The 13,519-nt window shown below is 37.0% G+C and overlaps 1 long non-coding RNA gene and 1 pseudogene across 1 annotated transcript; one reads left to right on the top strand and one right to left on the bottom strand.

Annotated features, from left to right (window-relative positions):
- The first annotated feature begins 2,243 nt into the window (after nt 1–2,243).
- LOC122331607 lies at nt 2,244–8,420 on the top strand. The gene is made up of 9 exons (XR_006248229.1): nt 2,244–2,293; nt 4,408–4,457; nt 4,600–4,647; nt 5,099–5,133; nt 5,333–5,380; nt 6,149–6,362; nt 7,895–8,038; nt 8,151–8,237; nt 8,344–8,420. It is a non-coding gene; the product is annotated as an uncharacterized LOC122331607 (long non-coding RNA).
- A 3,063-nt stretch (nt 8,421–11,483) lies between these two features.
- On the bottom strand, nt 11,484–12,216 carry LOC122331649 (annotated as a pseudogene).
- Nucleotides 12,217–13,519: the final 1,303 nt, after the last annotated feature.

Here is a 13,519-nt window from a genome sequence, read left to right as displayed (position 1 = left end):
TTAATTCTAAGCGGTATGTGTGAGAAAACCATGAGAAAACCACTGCTCATCACCTGTCCATACAGATCCAACAGTGAAGCGTGGTGAAGCAGTGTTTTTCAGCTGCAGAGACAAGACGACTGGTTGCAATCGAAGGGAAAGATGAATGCGGCTTGGAGTACAGGGATGTTCTGGACGAAAACCCTCTCCAGAGTGCCCAGGACATCAGACTGGTCCGAAGGTCCACCTTCTAACAAGACAATGACCCTAAGCATGCAGCTAAAATGACAAAGGAGTGGCTTCACAACAACTCTGTGACTGTTCTTGAATGGCCCAGCCAGAGCCCTGACTTAAACCCAATTGAGCATCTCTGGAGAGACCTGAAAATGGCTGTCCACCAGAGTTTACTATCCAACCTGACAGAACTGGAGAGGATCCGCAAGGAGGAATAATAGAGGATCTCCAAGTCCAGGTGTGAAAAACTTGTTGCATCTTCCCTAAAAGACTCATGGCTGTATTCGATCAAAAGGGTGCTTCTACTAAATACCGAGCAAAGGGTCTGAATACTTAGACCATGTGATATTTCAGTTTTTCTTTTTAATAAATCTGCAAAAATGTCAACAATTCTGTGTTTTCTGTCAATATGGGTGCTGTGTGTACATTAATGAGGAAAAAAATTACTATATATTTTTGTACCCATTGTATATTTAATATTGTGTTAATTCTAGGCATGACCTTGAAACACACAAGAGGATTTTGAATACATTCAAGAAAGGTATGGTATTAAAATAGAATATACAGTACAATATATTGGCATTTTCACAGTACTTAGCAATAGCTTTACTATTTTAAAACTGTATTGATAAACACTGTTTATGAAAAACAAAGAAATGCAGACATAAATAGGTACAACTTATTAATTCCAAGTTAGACCCCCTTCTGCCTTTTTACATTTTTTCTTCACTCATCATGAAGTCTTGTCACATATATTCTCGTCTGTACTGTGCTATCAGCTAAATATGCCAATTATAATACTTATAAATACAGCCACAGTCCACCTTTAGAGAGACAAGCACTTCAATGGTGTCCTCAAAGCTGTTATTGTATTACTGTAAAATTTGTATTTTTTTTCTTTTAATACAGTAAACATCAAAACAGAGAGGAGCTGAACAAAACAAGGTAATATTTATACACACTAAATAATTCAAGTTATGTATAACATTACTAAACAAATTGCTATAATCATTGTGTTACGTTAATGAATACACATTTGACCTCTTAATCTTATTGATTTATTTTATTTAATAATTCTTAATGACGTCCTTAAAGTTGTATTCTTGCTTTCCATGTGTTATATAATATAATACATTTGTATTCTTTTATTTTTAAAACAGTGCATATCAGTACAAAGAGGAGCTGGAAAATGCAAAGAGCAGCTGAAAAAAAAAGGTAATATAAACTAAAGTCATTTATAACGTTACTTTTTAGTGTATTATAATCATTGATGTTAATAATGAAGTTATTAACAACATTACTGTTGTTACTGACCAAAAAATGCAGTGTTACTATAATTTATTATAGGCTCAGTTGATTTTAATGGATGTACAGTGTAATGTACCTGTATTTGACGTACCATAAACTCTAGTGTGAAGGAGCACGGGTCACAGATGCTTTGACTCACAGACACAAAGAAAGATATAGAACTACATACATAAAACACAGAATCAACATGCTACATGACGATTATATTCCCAAATAGAGATAGAGGTAGAAATTAGTATAGCTGCTGTTCCTTTAAAGTAAAAATGATTTAGTCAACCAAGCTAACAATTAGTAATGTGCATTTAAATAGATATAACTGAAGCTCTTCTTCCTTTGTCTCTATTCTGTCACCGATGGAGTTTTGGTTCTTTGCCGCTGTCTCAGTTGGGGACACTTAACATCGATTTGATTGTCCAGCTTAGTTCAGTTTAAATAGTAACTGTGCAATGTCGTCTCTAAATACACAATTTTCAGTTGAAGGCATTTCTTTATTGAATTCAATCTTGTCATTGTACATTATTGACACTGTTCTCCTATTCGATACTGTTCAGTGCTTTGACACAAACTGTATTGTTAAAAGTGCCATATAAACAAAGGTGACTTGACTTTAGTGGACTAGTCCACCCTGTCCTCCAACCCACCCATCCCCAAAAAGCCCCACACACAAAATATTTGCTTTTTATTTTTACTTGATGTATTATTTATGTTAAATTTCTTTTTCTAGAGATGAACTCGAACAGTACAAGAATTCCCAGCATGAACTCCAAGCACGGTATAGTATTATAGAACATATTGTTGTTTTTAATAGACCTTGGAAATACTTTTTACAATTTTAAACTGTCCAGAAATGCATATTTTTTCTTATTTGCAAAGTACAGAAACATTTCTTATGATGTGGTGGCTTCTGCCGCTTCTATGAGTACACTCAAAGTCTTGAGAAACTTGAGAATCAATAGAGTCTATGTCTCTTCTCTCTTTATTCAATTTTTCCTCAAGGCGTGTTTATGTTCGATACATGTTCATGAGTTCAATGTTTCTCAATTCTCTTACCTTTTTGACTGTATTTTTTCCTTCATTACTTGCCCATTTTGATCACTTTCGCTGAAACGTTCCTGCATGGGCTCGTTAGATAAACTGAACACCCAGTCAGGTTTATGATTGGCTCCAAATTTATTCTGCAGCAGGACAACGACCCCCAAACATACAGCCAAAGTCATAACTATCTTCAGCGTAAAGAGAACAAGAAGTAAAGGGAAGTGATGGCATGGCCCCACAGAGCCCTGATCTCAACATCATCAAGTGTGTCTGGGATTACATGAAGAGACAGAAGGATGTGAAAGCCTACATCCACAGAAGATCTGGGCTTAGTTCTCCAAGATGTTTGGAACAACCTTCAAAAACTGTGCAAGTGTACCTAGAAGAATTGCTGCTGTTTTGAAGACAAAGGTGTGTCATACCAAATATTGATTTGATTTTGTTCATTCACTGCATTTTTTTCATTTATGTACAGTATATATTCAGTCTTCTGATGCACTTAATAGTCTATATAAGAGTTGTATTACTTTCAGATTAATGCAGGCTTAAATCTGGCATATTTGTGATCTAAAACCTATTCTTGTTTTACATGTGTTCATTGTATCACTGTATACATTTGTATTTTTCTTTTATTATAGTGAACGTCAATACGAAGGAGCTTCAAAAACAAGGTAATACTTATATACTAAATAACTGAAGTCATGTTTAACATTACTAAACAAATTGATATAATCATTGTGTTATGTTCATGTATACAAATTTGTGCACCTAAAAAAATGTAATAAAATAATTGAACAATATTTTAGTGAATGGTAGGCCTTGAACAGCGGGCAGCCATTTTTGCTGTGGTAACCAGCGAGTAGATGGGGGTTTGGTGCGCTTGGAGTGAATTTCTCAACATCTTTCCTTTTACGTTCTTCTAGATTTCCTACTTCTGTAAAAACTACACTGTTTGTGGCCATTCTGATCTCTACCTTTCTTCTGTCTTTGCTTCAGTCTGTCCTCCTTAATATATATATATATATATATATATATATATATATATATATATATATATATATATATATATATATATTATATCTCACACACACACATACATATTAAATGGATACATCAAGACTTTCATCCGAGACTGCACATGAACTCTCACCAACGATGCAATGCAAATATCGTACATTTACCTAAACTAAACAGAGGGTTAATATTAGTTATAAACCCCATTATAAACAGCACTGATGGTTTACAGGTGAATAACTGACCTTCCATAGCTTCATTCTCTGCTTTTATTGTGTATTTATGCTTGCGTGTTCAGTTATGCCAGTTAGCGTTTAGTTAATAAAACTTTTGCACACAAACCACATGAGTTTCTGGTTCTGCCTTTTACGATCCTTACTACGCACTTTGATGCATTGATACTGTAAGAAGGTATTTTCTGTGGCTGATCAAAAGCAAGTCACTGTTTACATGTGTGACTTCTGTTTACGTGTGTTTTACTAATAGTATAGGAATAATTTAATACTTTCTCCTGTTTTATTGTTTGTTTCCTCTTTCCTGATTATTTGGACTGAGGATAAAAGCCAAAAAAACAAAACACCCCATATATATATTTACACCACACTTAAACTTTCACTTTTTACTTTCTATTTTACACTATAACTCTATCTTTAAACCCTTTTAAATTGGTTCGTGATCTTACTTTTTATGGAAGAATTTTCAGAATCAAAACTTTAATTTAAATTTAGAAATTTAGAAAATCAGTCCCGTCTGAGGGCTACAGTCTAACACTCACACAATTAAATGATATCTAATCCAACCTGTTATATTAACCGTATTAATATTTCTATTTTCTAGAGATCAGCTCAAAGGATGCAAAAATTAATTGAGGATGAATTACAAGAAAGGTACAGTATTGTAGAATATACTGGTATTTTCAAGAGACCTTAGTTTTTAAAAACAAATTTTGCAAATACAAAAATAACAGTTTTCACAAAATATGTATTTTTTAAAATTGCGTTTTATTCTTTATGTGGATTTTATTTCTAGACATGAACTTGAACAATGCAAGAGGGATTTAGAGAACTTACAAGCAAGGTATAGTATTGTAGAATATATTGGTATTTTCAAGAAACCTTAGCAGTAGTTTTATCATTTCAAAACTGTACAGAAATGTGTATTATTTGTATGCAGTTTGAATATCAACAAACAACTAAAGACACACATACTTATCAGTCATGTCATTAGGTGCAACTATTTAGTACCAGGTTGGACCGCCTTTCGCCTTCAGAATTTTCTCTTAAATCTTCATGACATATATTTAAAAGGAACAGGCATCGTTTCTAAATGCATGTCAGAGCATTCACGGTCAGAAGTTTGCACTAAATAGTGTATATGAGAGCTGTATTGCTTTCAGATGGATGCAGACCTGAATCTGGCATACACTAAATTTGGATTTTTTTTCAAATTTGGATCTCTCCAAGCACTTCAATAACACCCTATGTATGTCGTATCACTGTACACATTTGTATTTTGTCTTTTAATACAGTGAATATCAATGTAAGAGGAGCTGAAACAAACAAGGTAATATAAACTCATTTATATCATTACTGAACAGTGAGTTATGATCATATGCACCTAAAGTAATGAATTGGTTATTTAAACTTATAGGTCAGTGTATTGTAATACAAAAATAGCAGTTTTCACTTTTTTGTGTGTGTGTGTGTGTGTGTGTGTGTGTGTGTGTGTGTGTTTTATTACATATGCTGCTTTTTATTTCTAGACAGGAACTTGATCAATGCAAGAAGGATTTAGAGCGCTTCCAAGCAAGGTATATAGTATTATAGAATATACTGTTATTTCTAATCAGTTCTAGCTTGGATCGACAATCAGTGAGCATGATTACAAACCTCCTTTTTCAGGCTTTGGCACTAGTTAGTTAGAGATTCACAATCGAGAGAATTTAAGAGACTATATTTGCTTTATTTAGGCTATATTTGCCAGCTTGAATTGTGAAATTGAAATGAACCATTTGGGTGTTTTACTTTCAAAAAGTAATTAATTACGATTACTGATTACATCATCAATATTGCATTGAAAAGTAGTTCTATTTCTAGTTTTGTCTGATGTTAGTCTTATCTGTTTCTCTTTAAATAAGGAAAAAGTGAATGTGCTGGCGTAGAAAGTTAAAGACGCTGCATTCAATTTGATCTTTAGAGAGTAAATTTAGATTTAAAATGTAATATTGATTTTAGAACTACTGAAATGATTTACATTATGTAATATTGTCCGTTCCACCACCTGGTGGATATTGCGTGATACACAACAACATTTAAAGAAAAAACATGAAAAAGCGCCTGCAGGGAGCTCTATGATCACGCATGCCCGAATTGAGCATTTTAAATGGCCAGAGCTATACGTTACTTTGGATGAGCAGCAAAATATAAATGTAAATTATATTCAACTAGAATTAGACAAGGATGTGTAAACTGTAATTTAACCAAGTTTGTATAACCATACTAAGACGTAATGTGGTGTGGCATCTTGTTGCTGACTACAAAATGATTGTTTTGTAAATGTATGTTTTATTCTTTTTTAGGATGGCTTTTGAGGCATCTGTCGACATGGGAAGCAGCGGAGCTTCATGTGAGGACCTTAATAATCCTTGCAGAGAATCAGAGCTAAGGAAGATGTATGATAAATTGAGACTACAAAAGTTGTCAAAGCATATAATGGACATAAAAATGAAATCAAAGAAAGACAAAACCATAAGTGAAACAAATGAAAAGGAAAGGCTTAAAGCAATGCTGAAGGTAATGATCTCTAGCGCTAAAAGGCTTAGTTCCCTCAGTTGGGCACACTGAATTACGTAGGTGACTGAAGAATTGGGATCTTGCTTTAAACAGACCCATCCACAGTGTAAACTAAATGAGCCAATACATATTGACATGCCATGACTGCATCCAGGTGCCGCTGATCACAGAGTGAGAATTTGTAGGTGGCTGGGGCAGCACAAAATCAGCTTTTGCTTCTGACTATTCCACTGAAAGAAGGCTGAATGAGTTCAGCACGCTTGTGGAGCTCTTGGTGTTGGCAGTACAGTGCATCAGCCATTATGAAATCTTGTTGAGCGGGTTGCACACGTCAGGCTGCACTACTCTCTGTTTGTGTTGCAGTCGAACATCTCCCCTGTTTGTCGAGCAGTATTCTTGTCATCAGTCAGAGTCGTGCTGTCCTTCTTGCAGTAATGGTTGGAGCAAAGGCTGTCTCCTCCATCCTTAAATTGTATGTGGCTGTTGTTCCTGCCAACTACGAAACCGTGGAAGGGAAGTCGGTAGGGAAGCACGACCTGGTCATCAGATTACTTGTGAAGGGTAAATCCTCCCGCCCCCTTGTATACCCTCTTGTGACCTGTCTCTAGTGCTTAGAGCAATACAGCAGACCCCATTTGAGCCTTTGCAGACAGTCAAGCTGATGTTTCTATTAATGCAAACTCTGCTCCTGCTTGCACTGGCCTCCATCAAGAGAGTAGGACATCTGCTTTCATTTTTGGCTGGCACTCATGAATAGAGTTTGGTCCAGCTGACCAGGCAATCCTGATGGCCCGGCCCGGCTTTGTGCCCAAGGTCCACCACTCATTTTAGGTATCAGGTGGTGAGCCTGCAAGCTCTAGCACCTACCTATGTTTGTCCTATGCTATGGTAACTGGACGTAAACTTCAGGGCCTCAGATCAGCTTTGTCTGGCAGCAGGAAATTGTTAAGCAGAGGATGGCCCACTGGATAGTGGATGCCATCATTTTGGCTTATCAGGCACAGTATTTGCCCCCTCGGATATCTGAAGAGCTGTTGGCGCCTTTCAACATGTTTTCTGGATTCTATAGCCTTCTTGTGAAGTCTGTATCCTCCTGTGTTCTCACCTCAAATGGGTAGAAGTTCTTCAGTTTGGTTTGTTATAACGGCTCCAAAGAGCCCATGCAGTAGAACTTATTGAGCTCTTCTGTCCACTCAGCAGCCATATGTGGTGCAGTGTCCAGTGCCAGGTCCTCACTCAGTGAATCCTTGAGAACCAGTTGAGAGCTGGCTCCTCATCGAAAACCTGAATATGAGCTGCACCTGATGTCTACTTATATTCACACTGTGATCAGCGGCACACGCCGATGTGCATTGGCTAAGTTTACACTCTCTAAGCATGATCCAAATTTGTCAGTCACTGACTTGATGTCTCAGTTCCCTCCTTCAGGGAATGAGGGTTGAATACATAACGTTACCCTTCCTACATAAACATTGTTTACTGAGGTCAAACTGTCACATCTACATAAACTTGAATTTTATTCTCTATTACAGGAAATTTTCGATAAAGCTCAACAAGACATGAGTAAAAAGAAAGAAGATTTTTTATTCTTTTTCCAAGTTGACCTTAATAAAGAGGAAGGTGAAAAAGGGGAGTTAAAGAAAACAGAAATCAAAAATACGAGACTGCAAACAAAGGTACAGGATTACAAAGACTTTTAACAAAGAAATCATACATGCTCTAATTAAAAAATATTATCAAGTCAAAGGTGTCATTAAACCACTGTAATTTTATTGTTTTGTTTTAAAGCAACTTAAATACATTGAATTGGCTATCCAAAATATTCAAATGATAATGTTTCACGAAGAGGCTAGAGACCTTCAAACCATGTACAAGGTAAAGAAAAATACAATAATACTTATAATATTAAGACTACAATATAAAATGTCAAGATATTCAATCATTAATTGTTAATCAGTTTGTCTATCTGGAACTGTTTCAGCAACCTGACCTCTGTGTGAGCTGGCTGATGAATGTTACAAAGGTCGGCTGCCTGCTGGCTTTACACAATCCACCTCTGCTGCTCTCGACTGGGAGAAAAAGAGCCGTCAGATTACCTGCCACCAATTACGATGGAAGACACATCTGCAAAGACAGCTCTGTAGATTTAAAATCCAGCATTAGAGAGATTAGAGACCTCATGTAAAGATTGATTTAGATTCTATACATTTTATACTTAATAAACCAATAGTCACTACTTTTAATGTGAATGGTTAGGAATGGAAAGCGTTCTAATTTTGTCGCAACTTTTGCTTAGTAAATAATGAAAAAATCTGGATTCAAAATCATGTTCCTGCATGACATTCAGTCAGATATGCTTATTTCTTAAGACTGGCTTCGCCCCAATTTGGCCGCCTGAGACCAATTTTCAAAATCATCTAATCCTGGGCTAAAATCTGTATTCTTTGATCGATTCACTGTTTTTACTCTCTGACGAAATTCTAGCAGTGTTATAAGATTTTGCGCATACAATAATCCTCCTACAACAAACTTACTTTTTGTATTTCAAGAATTAATTCTATATTAATTCTTCGCTCTCCTCCTCAACTCGTGAGCCCGGCCTAAAGGAAATGATGACAGAATTTTTATTTTTGGTGAACTATTCTTTTAAGACAATGTCTTGTGAAACTTTCTTCTGGGTGACCCTAATTGTAAACATTTTGATTTTAAATGTCAAACACATTTTGAGTTTTACGATGAACCCTTAAAGGCTGGAAGTGTGTGTGTGTGTGTGTGTGTGTGTGTGGGCAAGTGGGCAATCACTTCAGCTGTATTGTTATTAGCAATATCAACTTTAAACACTTACTGTCTTAATAATAATGCATCACTGTATAAAGGTATGCTTTTATTTGTTTGATACATAGTGTTTTATAAAATAAAGAAAACAGATAGTATGTCACTTTCTGAAATTTAAGTTTCCATTCTCTAAACAAATTAAGCAAAATGAACTGAAACTCACCATATATAGGCTACGTTGTCTGTTGCGCCGTTTTTCCCCTTTGTTTATGTTAACTAAATCAAATATATTTCAAGAATTTATTCAAAATAACTTTGTTACAGAATATAACATTATAATGCAATATAAAATTGCATATTTTTCACATCTAGTTGGAAAAAGTATTTTGTACAATTGTCTGTTCAAAATAAATGTAAAAACAAAGCATAGGATTTGTTTTTTTTCCTGTTAATACTGAAATTAGTTGTACAGGATTTCAAGTCAACATACACATGCTTATAAAAATGTTATCACAAAATAAAAACTATACTAAAACTAACAAAATAATAATGAACAGAATTTTTAAATAATTTACAAACTATATTCAAATTAAACTAATTTAAAATAACCTTGTTGACCTACGGCCTTCTTTAGGGGTCAAAAGCTCAAAAAGGGACATTGTCCATCAAAATGCTACAATTTTAGTTGGCAAAGGGTTTCCCCTCAGAAACGACAGGTTGTAGGACCTCAAGATTCTGGCTACCTAGGAACCCCTCTCGAAGCGTGAGACTCTAGGACCTAGCACCCTTTTCAAAAGGACCCCAGTATTTTTTTAGGCCGGTACATAATTAGGCCAATACCTAACCGACATTACGTTTCAGGACTATATACTATACTGTTATCTGTTATACCATCACTTGGGTTGTTTTAGAAGCTGCTGCGTGTCATTTTCCTTCACTGAATGATGTGGCCATTGTTTGCTTCGGAAAGACACAAAAGTTTGGTGACCCTACAACTTCCTTTAGGGGAGAGGAAGAGCAAGCACACATCTGTATTGTAGGTCTTCTCAAATGCTGAGGACTTTGGCCCATTTCCACATTGTTTGTCAAGAGTTCAAAGTCCCTAGGCCTTCGCCCCAATATGAATGATATTTTTAATCAAAGTTCAGCAGAGATGGCTTCATTAGTCTAGAGTCTGAAGCAGCCTACAAAAGAAGAATTGAGGACCACCTCAATAACAACAACCAGTTGCTGGAGGGACATGGCATCTTCAGAACAAAGGGCCATCACTAGTTACACACCTAGCAATCCTATGGCTGACATTGGCAACGCTGCCTTGGCAGAGGGACCAAAATGTTTCTTTGCCCGCTATGAGTCAGAAGCAACAGGGACAGTCAAACTGGCAAGATTGCGATTATACCGTATTCAGCACAAACTGGGATACAATGATATGTGAACGTCATGAACGCAGATTTTGTGTACAGTGCGTACAGTAAAGTCTTTATTTCTATATGGAATTGAATGAAATTACGTCTAAGGAAAACCTCCAGAAAACATGACAATGACATGTTCCCGACACGTTCAGTGTTTTATAGTCTCAAATGTTTTGTACCAACTTGTATTGTCCTATTGTTAGAAAAACACCGGCTCTGGGTCTAGCGTGCAGAGCACTGACATCACTTCCGCCAGAGCAGGTTTAGTTTACTTTCAGTTTGATCTTCAGTGAGATGAATGAGTGTAAGTTCACGTGCGTGGTTAGGGCTACGTTTAATACAGAAGATGCACACTGAGCTGAATGTTCATGTTTACTGCGCTGTTTATCGGTATTCAGAGGTTCCTTTACAACCTACACTTTTACTTTAGACAAAGTTTAGAATAAACACCAAGCGGAGTACACGAACAAGAGGAGATGTGTAACGCTTCTTGATCCAGTCAAGTTTCTTCTTCACACTCTTCTGGTAAAACTCTGCGAACATCTGCATGACATCACATCATGAGGGGGTGTTTACTTATTCACCTCCTTACAACACGCCGATGATGTACAGAGCGCTTCTCCAGAGTGATCTTATTCCACACTGTCGCCGCACTCTCCAGCGTGAGTTCCCACGTGCCTGTCATATCTTCCTTTTCTGGTGAAACCTTGTCCACACTGTCGGCAGACAAAAGGACTCTCTCGTGCATGAATTATCTTCACGTGTTGATTCAGATTCGTTTTTACGATTGAAGCTTTTTCCACACCGTTCACAGGCGAAAGGTTTTTCTCCGGTGAACTCTCAAGTGAACTTTAAGATTTCCCGTCTGGTTGAAACTCTTTCCACACAGATGACACACGTAATGCTTCTCTCGGAGTGAATCGTCACGTGTCTTTCAAGGCTTTCTTTCTGGCTGAAACCCTTTCCACACCGTTGGCAGACGAAAAGGACTCTGCCCTGTATGGATTATCATGTGGTTATTAAGGCTTCTTCTTTTAGTGAAGCTCTTTCCACACTGTTGGCAGGCGAAGGGCTTCTCCGGTGTGAACTCTCAAGTGCGCTTCTGGAGGTCCGCCTTACACGAGAAACTTCTTCCACACCGCTCGCAGACGAAAGGTTTCTCTCCGGTGTGAATCCTCATGTGCACTTTAAGATTTCCCGTCTGGTTGAAACTCTTTCCACACTGATGGCACACGTGATGCTTCTCTCCGGGAGTGAGTTTTCAGGTGCCTGTCAAGGCTTTCTTTTTGGTAGAAACTTTTCCCACACTGTTGGCAGACGAAAGGTCTCTCTCCGTATGAATGATCACGTGCCTGTTAAGGATTACTTTCTGAGCGAAACCTTTTCCACACTGTTGACAGGTGTAAGGCTTTTCTCCGTGTGAGTTCTCATGTGGACCTTAAGGCTTACCTCATAAGTGAAACTACTTCCACACAGTTGGCAGGCGTAAGGCTTCTCTCCGGTGTGAAGTCTCATGTGCACCTTAAGGTCTCCTGTTTGAATGAAACCTTTTCCACACTGTTTGCAGGTAAAAGGCTTCTCTCCGTGTGAGCTCTCAGGTGCCTGTTCAAGTCGCCTTTTCTGTTGAAACCTTTTCCACACTGTTGGCAGGAGAATGCCTTCTTTGGCTCTCTTTCAGCGACAGGATGTCTGTGACGAAAAAAAGACAAATGAAAGTTAGTTTTGTACCGTTAAACCTGGCTATGACAACTTTTTCTGAAGACATTTAACTTTTGCTGCGATTTCAGGCCCAAATAGTAGTGCAAGCGAAGGTCTAAGCTGGACATTTCAGGGAAATGAACAGAGAACGTTGATCCAGGCAACAGAAGAAATAATCCTACTCACGATAGGGTTTTAATGACAAAAACTGGACAATTAGCTTCATCTGATCAATGTCTTGAGGTACTTGAGGTATAAGCAGAATAACTGACTGCAGGTCGTTGAATTATTCAGAAAAATAATACACACCTGAAGTTATGATGATGATAACAACAAGCACCTGGGTTCAAAATTAATTATTTTTAACATTTGTGGTCGTATTTCATTTGTGTGGTTTTTGAAGTGTTCCTATAAACCTTCATGAAGTCTTTGTGCGATGTTCATCTGAAGAAAAACCCGAGACGGCACAAGGGGGAATAAATGATGAGAAAATGTCATCTTTGACAGAGCTATCCTATGTTATGTTACACAGATAAGGTCAAAAGCAATGACTCTTTTCCATTTATTTTCAATTTAGCTACTTCAGTATGCTCCCTCAGACAGTCAAGCACGCGTTTTTGATCTTCAGTTCACCACATTTAATGTGTGTGACATGGCTGAAAATAAAAGGAGCTCTGTAAAATGTAATTTTAAAGAGTATGAGGTGTCCTAAAAGAGGTTTACGTTTAAACTGTACTTCAGTGAAGTACAAATCCACCAAAAGTAATACAACTTCAAATATTTTACACCCTGGGATGTGCTTCAAAAATACAATACATTATCTGTAATTTCTTGCCATTTTAATAATCATCAAATGAGAAAGAAAATCGACCTATTTGTTCCTCAGTGTCTTCTTCTTTGATTCTGAACGTTTCTTCAATCTTCACATCTTCAGTCTCTTCTTTAATAAACTCCATTTCTGCTGAGACTGTCCTGTTTAAGAAGAGATCAGTCCAAACTAAATCACTGTGTTTGTCTCTGGATTAGTAGTTTCTGACTGAAGTCGTGTTTATGACGAACTCATTCATGAATGGATGAGCTTTACTGAATAACCCAAGTGTATAATCGATAGAGAAAAAGCGCTACGACGTTACAGTACACATTAATGAATTAACTTTAAATCGTTTGTAAAAGCTAATAAAAAAAGATTAAGCGATTGTCACTGCAGTAAACACTGAAAGTTTAAAAACACAAACCTCCGCCTAATCACAGCGGCGCAGGCTTATGACGTCA

This window comes from Puntigrus tetrazona, unplaced genomic scaffold (assembly GCF_018831695.1).
Source record: "Puntigrus tetrazona isolate hp1 unplaced genomic scaffold, ASM1883169v1 S000000001, whole genome shotgun sequence".
Lineage (NCBI taxonomy): Eukaryota > Metazoa > Chordata > Actinopteri > Cypriniformes > Cyprinidae > Puntigrus > Puntigrus tetrazona.
This window is presented reverse-complemented; position numbering and strand designations above follow the sequence as displayed.